This window comes from Herpailurus yagouaroundi, unplaced genomic scaffold (assembly GCF_014898765.1).
Source record: "Herpailurus yagouaroundi ecotype Mexico unplaced genomic scaffold, PumYag 139, whole genome shotgun sequence".
NCBI classification, from domain to species: Eukaryota; Metazoa; Chordata; class Mammalia; order Carnivora; family Felidae; genus Herpailurus; species Herpailurus yagouaroundi.
Genome location: NW_024412394.1, coordinates 12,758,550 through 12,766,546, shown reverse-complemented (window position 1 = coordinate 12,766,546; position 7,997 = coordinate 12,758,550). Strand labels below are relative to the sequence as shown.

General features: G+C 38.1%; 1 protein-coding gene across 2 annotated transcripts in view; it reads left to right on the top strand.

Moving 5' to 3' along the window:
* The window catches only part of CYP39A1 (cytochrome P450 family 39 subfamily A member 1), a 94,255-nt gene that overhangs the window by 62,129 nt on the left and 24,129 nt on the right, over nucleotides 1-7,997 (top strand). The window lies entirely within an intron of this gene.

Below are 7,997 nucleotides of genomic sequence, written 5' to 3'. Positions count from 1 at the left end.
CTTTCTTTCTTTCTTTCTTTCTTTCTTTCTTTCTTTCTTTCTTTCTTTCATACTGTTTTGTCTGGTTTCTATATCATGATAACCTCTTAAAAGATGTTTTATGCTTGTCCTGCCCTCTTTTCATAAGCACTCAGATTCCTTTCTTTACTTCTTTCCTCTCTCTTCCACTCTCTCTCCTTTCTCTCTCTTTCTTCTTCTTACTTAATTCTTTCTTTTTCTCGCATTTCCTCTTTTTGATCTCATTTTTCAAGCCTTTTCCCCTGAAACCTCTCTTCTTTTAAGTTCCCATTTAGTTCTTTAGTTCCCATAGTTCTTTACTAACTATGCCCTTCACTAAAACAGGGAGAAAAAACCACAAGAATCTTCATATCTATATATCTATCTATATCATATCTATGGAAGAATAAGATATATTCTTCCGGTTACTTTTGTACTATCTTCTCTGTAACTTTCAGTGTGGTTTATGTGACTTCAACACGTTCTGTCTCAGACTTCCTTGACCACTGTTCTGCCTGCCTCATATATGACTGCTCCATACCCTCCTTCTCAAACTTAACACCCAGCTTGTGCTATTTCATTAGCTCAGTATGTGAGGTCATCACATGCTAATTTTATAATGAAAAAGTTTAAACTATTACATAAATACATTTTCTTGCAGACAGACCCGAACCAAAGACCTTTAGGCACATGCCAGTTTCCGATCAACATGGTGCACTTTTGAAATTGTATTCTTTTTAGCTTCTGCTATCCTGACCTTCGGCATTCCTTTTTTTTTTTTTTTTTAATATATATAATTCATTGTCAGGTTAGCTAACATACAGTGTATATAGTGTGTTCTTGGTTTGGGGGGTAGATTCCGTGATTCATCACTTACATACAAGGCCCAGTGCTCATCCCAACAGGTGCCCTCCTCAGTGCCCATCACCCATTTCCCCATCCCTCGTCCCCCATCATGCTGTTCATTTACTTTTTTTTTTAACTTGATTATACTTATACCTCAACCCTTCTTTTTTCAAATGGATACTATTTGTCCTTACTATTCTCTTGCCACACTAATTATCCTCTTATTTTTCCTTTATTTTTTACTGTACCACCACCTGAAATCTGTCTTCTGTGCCCTCTTTTTTCCCTTCGAGCGGAAGCTTTCCACTGGACAAATGTTAGTTTTTTGCTTATTTCGGTTTGCTTCTCATTTTGGGACCCTTGAAGATGACTCAGTCTATTTCTTCCTTCCTTGTATTTTTATTTTACCATAAGGTGTTGTTACAAATGTATTTGTTTTTCGTCATGCAACTGACTTAATTGCGGGTCAGGCTGCAATATTGGCACTAACACAGTCACTGTATTCTCCTGCTCCATTCACCAACCTGAAAACCTCTATCCTTAAGCAAGTGGCTCTTGGAAGAGCTTTTAACCACATGTTCTTACCAGGGTCGTGCTTAACTAAGGGAGGTTATAAATTTGTTGTGGCCATTAACACCTCATGTTTTTTCAAAAGCAATTTTGCTCGTTCAAGAACTTTACCTAGAAAAACACCCAAGTTCAAACATATGCAACACGTATATACTCATGTGTATACAACTCCCCATGACCCGTTAGCCATACAGCTATCTCACATGCTCCTTGTATGGCACCAATACAGAAATCTATGTTTCATTATAGTGTAAATCTGCCATTTAGACACTTTTTAACATTATTACACCTTTCATGCATCCAGCGCTTGCGTATTTATCTCGATAGCCTTGTAATAGTCCACTGAATTCATAGCTTAAGTATTTCATTATTTCCTAACTCTTGAGAATTTAGGTTGGTTTCCTTTGTGGTTACTTTAATGTGGAGATTATTTGCATCTTTGTGCATAGTACATTTTTAAAAAATATTTTATTTATTTTTGAGATAGAGAGAGACAGAGCATGAGTAAGGGAGGGGCAGAGAGAGAGGGAAACACAGAATCCGAAGCAGGCTCCAGGCTCCAAGCTGTCAGCACAGAGCCCGACACGGGGCTCGAACCCACCAACCGTGAGCTTATGACCTGAGCCGAAGTTGGACGCTTAACCCACTGAGCCACCCAGGCGCCCCCATAGTACATTTTTTTAATGATTATTCTTGAATTATACTTTAATAGTGGATTATTGGTCCAAGGGAATAAACACATTTATGATTCACTGCATACAATCCTCTTACAAAACTGAACTGTTTTTATAACTCCAACATTATAGATTCCCAATAAAAATTTTTAATTAAAAGTGATAGATATCTGAAACAATTTGAGAAGTTGTAGAAAAAAAAATCATAATCTCTTATCTCCACTTCCTCAAACTCACACTTTCTTCCTAGGGGCCAGTGGATCCAGGCTCATTCCAAGCCCTGCTGGTGTCTTTTACTGATCACACAACCCAGAGACATGTGCTCAGGCTGCTATCTTCCAAGAATGTTCTAGAACTCCTTTTCCTTATTTTTCACAAGATACTTTTAACTTTTTTTTTCAAATTTTTAAATGTTTACTTATTTTTGAGAGAGAGAGAGAGAGAGAGAAACCATGCAAGTAGGGGAGGTGCAGAAGAAAGGGAGACACAGAATCTGAAGCAGGCTCCAGGCTCTGAGCTGTCAGCACAGAGCCCGATGCAGGGCTCGAACTCACGAACTGTGAGACCATGACCTGAGCTGAAGTCAGATGTTTAGCTGACTGAGCCACCCAGGTGCCCCTACAATATATTTTTAATATTTGTAAAGGGTACAAATATGACCTTTGTTTCTGTACTTACTATTTCTTTTATAAATTAAATGTATACAACCTTTCCCCTTTTAGGAGGCATAAACTAATCACTGTGAACTTCTCCCTGCAGAGTTGAGGCTTTAATTTTGAAAATGACAACTTAAACAGCTTTTTCTTCTTATTTCATAAACAAATCTTGGTAATTAGTTTTAAAAAGGAAACCATAATGAGGCACCTGGGTGGCTCAGTAGGTTAAGCATCCGACTTCGGCTCAGGTCATGATCTCGCAGTTTGTGAGTTTGAGCCCCACGTCGGGCTCTGTGCTGAAAGCTCAGAGCCTGGAGCCTGCTTCAGATTCTGTTACTCTGTCTCTCTCTGCCCCTCCCCTGCTCACGCTCTGTCTCTCTCTCTCTCTCAAAAAGAAATAAACATTAAAAAATAAACAAAAAAATAATAAAAAGGAAACTATAAAAAAACACTAAAAGAAGAGAATAAAAATTGCTTAAAATTTCACAAGTCTGATAACCACTTGAACATTTTGGTATTCTGATAATTTCATATTTTTTTTTCCTGTAGCCTGTGCATTTTTAAAAATTCAATTAGGACCATGCTATGCTAATTTTCTCATAATCAGCTTTTATGTTAGTAATAGTTACAAAAGTTTTCTGTATCAACAGAAGACATCTACACAGCTTTGAATTGCAGCATGATGATCTAATATGTGGATATAACATAGATTTCTAAATCAGCTGTCTATGCCTGAATGCGTATGGCTTCCGGGTGTTTACTGTTACAAACAGGGCAAAGATGGGCATCCATATGGCCAAATCCTGGTTTACAGTAGTAATTATTTCCTTGGTATGAATTCATACAACTTGGTCCTTCTAGGCTTCATATGTTTTCTAAAACAGGTGGAATGTCTTTATTGAATATATTGATGTGTTCCCAGAAATTTGGATTATGAAAAACGCTTTGAATGGGATCATCCATGTCAAGTAGTGGTGGGGGTTCGTGTTTTCTTCCCTGTGGGGCAACTGGTCACATTTCTTGCTGTGAATGCTTGAAGAGCTCTCCTACTACTCTTTCCTAATGCAGTCTGAACATGGTCTCCTTTATTTATGTCCCTGTACTGATTCCTTCCTATATTTTTGGGACAAATTAAGATGGGCATACACCATCTGCTTTCTTTGATTTATTCCTTCTTTTCTTTTTTTTCCTTCCTTTTCTTTCTTATATCATCTTTACAAAACTCTTAAACTTCTACCTGTACTCTGTTTTTAAGGTTTCATACTTTTGGTACGCAGGTAATCTTCAAGAATACCCAGGAAAAGAATAAACAAGGAAGTGTTAGAAAATATGAATGATTAAAGAATACTAATTATCTTCTTGAGGTATTGAAACATATTATAAAACCACAACGGTTAAAATGGTATGATAGTGGTGTCAGACTTAATGTTCACTATCAGTATAACAGGCTGGATAGGTAACATAGAAACAAGTCCCTTTGTATCCAAGAATATAATATAGAATAAGTGAATTGTAAATCAATGAAGAGGGAAGAGATTAACATATGGTTTGGGATGACTGGCCAGAAAGTGGGTATTTTTTAACTTTTAGAGTAGTTCTCAAACTTTTTGTTCTCAGGATCCCTTTATACTCTTAGCATTATTGGTTGTTTTTTTTTTTTTTTATGTTTATTTATTTTTTGAGAGACAGAGAGACCAGCAGGGGAGGGGCAGAGAGAGAGGGAGACACAGAATCCAAAGCAGCCTCCAGGCTCTGAGCTGTCAGCACAGACCTGACATGGGGCTGGAACCCACAAACCGTGAGATCATGACCTGAGCTGAAGTTGGACGCTCAACCCACTGAGCCACCCAGGTGCCCCTATCCTCTTAGCATTATTAGAGACCCCAAAGACTTTTACCTATGTTCGTCATATCTATTAATATTTAATGTATTAGAGGGGCACCTGGGTGGCTCAGTTGGTTAAGCATCCGACTTCGGCTCAGGTCATGATCTCACGGTTTGTGAGTTCAAGCTCCACATCACTCTCTGCGCTGACAGCTTAGAGCCTGGAGCCTGCTTCGGATTCTGTGTCTCCCTGTCTCTCTGCCCCTCTCCCACTTGTGCTTTATCTCTGTCTCTCAAAAATAAACATTAAAAAAATTAAAAAATATTTGCTGTATTAGAAACTAAAACTGAGAAATTGGTATAATATTTATTTGCTAATTAATTTAAAAATAACAAGAAACCTACTACATGTTAAAATAATAGCATGGTTTTATGAAACATAACTATATTTTCCAAAACATAAAAAATGTGGGAGAATAGCATTATTTTAAGATTTTGCAAATCTGTCTAATGCCTTGCTAATAGAGGACATCTGGCTTCCCATAAATGTGTCTGGAATCAATCTGTTGTGATATATTCTTTCCATTGATGGAAATGAAGAAAATTCAGCCTCACACAGACATGTCACTGGAAAAGGAATCAATATTTCAATAACTTTTTCAGATATGTCTGCTTTCTAATACCTCATTGAAATGCAATAGTGGGAGTTTCCTAAAAGTTTGTTATAATCTGAAATATCAATCAATGAATTTATTGTATTCAGTTATGTCAAAATCCACTGGTTTGTCCTATACTTTGAATCTTGTACCCAGGCATGGAAAGGCCTCTGGAAAGGTCTTAAGAACTCCCAGAAGGTTCTAGACCACCCTTGAGAACCACTATTTTAGAGAAAAAAGGGCTGCCAAATCTTGGGATTCATCAATGAAGCCACAAAGATGAACAGATTTAAATGTATCACGTCAAACTTTAGCATGTATTTTTTTAAGTATAATCCAAATTAAATGTAAACCAAAAATTAAGAACAAATGTTAATGTAAGTATAACACAGGGGTAAATGATGTTAATAGTTAAAGAACTCACAGATCAATAAATAAAGCAGTAATATTGCATAAATTAATGAGGACAGAACATGAACACAAAAGTTCATAGAAGAAAATAACTTAACATGGAAAAATGCTCAACAAAGACATAAAGATTTATACAGGAACCAAAAATAACCTATTAAATGTCAGATTAGCAGAGAAGAGGGCGGTGAAATTGACACTAAAATATTATAGGTAGAAACCTATTTAGCTACCAGATTTGAGGGAACAGTTGAGCAAAATGTATTAACAGCCTTTAAAAATGTCCATGCCCTATATTTTCTGAACATCTATGTTAAAAGATTTTATGTGAAAAAATGCTTCATGGAAGAAGATGCTTTTGATGGCATTATTTATTATAGAAAGAAAACCCAGGGAATGATTAAATTATTTATGATTAATCTGCCCAATGAAAGATTAAAGAGACATTGGAGACAAAACTGTTCACAATGAGTCCACAATATAAAGAAAAAATACTTATGCTATAATATTAGGTGAACAACGTTAAGTTTCCAAAATTAACTATTCATCAGGATAAAGACTATGTTTAACAACAACAACAACAACAACAACAACAACAACACTCAACTGTTCGGTAAAAGTACTGGAGGGAAGTCTAGCCGGTTGATGGGTGTTTTTTTGTTGTCACCTTTCTGGTTGTTTTTTAGCTTTTTCTATTTTTCTGAATTTTCCAAAATTTGGATAGAGAACATTTTTTATCATGCAAAAGAGTGTACTTCTTGATTTTTAGCCTTTTTTTTTTTTTTTTTTTTTTTTGCAACGTAATCATTTTCCTGGTTAAGAGCTAGGAAAGTATGTGCCTCGAATCCCCTCCTATGGATGTTTTGCCTTTCTATAGGACTGCTGCTTTCTCTTCAAAATTCTACATTCTTTGCAACCACTTTGCTCTCAGTATCCTTCTTGAGCTACAACAAAGAGTGCTGCCTTCTCTTCCCTCTTTAAGAAGACCCCATCTCCACACTAGCAAATTAAGCTCACTGGGCCTCACAGGATCCCTATGAAGGGGGCTGGCCAGGCTCAATGCTGCCTACCTGAGAGACGCAGTTTTACAACACAGGGAAGCTGTGATTTTGATGGCGATCTGTGTTCTGGTCCTAGGACTGTTTCGTCTCCCTTTTGGTCTTTCCCTTCATGTGCCATGTAGACGATGACAGCGACTGTTAGATGGGACGATGATGTCCTTTTGCTCAGAGGTTCCTTTGCTCAGAGGTTCAACCGGCTCTCACATTCCTTTATGCCATTCATCAGCCTGGCATGTGCTGCTGTGACAGGAGCTTCTTTCTGGTCTCCTCCCTGTTGCTAATGTTAATTCTGTGACTGAGATTCCATTTGAAGGCTTCTACTGGCCTGTGTTGTAGGCTGTGGCAGTCAGTCTCCAAGTCACAGTCATGGGTCAACAGCCAGCCACTAAAGAGGTGTATGCGGTAAGGAGGGGAAGGGCACCAGTTGACCCGCCTGGAGCCCTGTCCCAGGGCTGTCCCTGGTCCTGCCCCCAAACACGCATCAAGGCCCTCTGCAGCTGATCTCAAGGTCAGGCATGACCACTCTAACCTCAGTTCCGCCAGAGGTAGAAGGAACAGATAGGCTTGAGATCTCCTAAGTCTTTTTCTACTTTAAAAATGGTAAGAGGACACCAGCGAAATCCCCTCTCTCTTCCTTGTTTGGGAGCTCTCTCAGCACTTAGTACGGCAGCGGCCAAACCTTAAGCAATATTCAGTCCCCATTGGAGCTAACAGGGTTTCTCTCTGGTTAAAAAATGATGGCCCATTCCCATATGCCACTCCCTGCTACTATGAAAAGACATATTTGTAATTGTAACGTGCTCATATTCTAGAAGCAGAAGGTAAGTGTTTTTGTGAATATCTTGAGGACATTTCAAACTTATGCAGGGTTAAATATATATGACTTCCAATGATTGGGGATGGGAGTTACTAACAGAATGTGCCTTAGGAAAGTTGATAGCTATCTACTGGTTACACACCATGGGAGAGCCCTTTGTCCTATGGTTCCTGAACATGATGAAGTCAGGGTGATTTTATGACATGGTTTTTAGTTCTTGGTATAGTTTATATATTAGAAAACCTATGATAACATAAACGGGGAAGGATAATTCAGAAACACACTGCTTAACCTCAGTCCCACAGCCACAGCGTTCCCAAACACCAAACCAACCAAGAAACACACAGCACTCAGTGTCCCATGTCTTCCTAACCAGTTGTCTTCGTATTCTTCATATTATTTCTGCCCTAATAGCTGTTTCTGGAGTGGAAAAAGAGAGAAAGAGAGAGAGAGAGAGAGAGAGAGAGAGAGAGAGAGAGAGAGAGAGA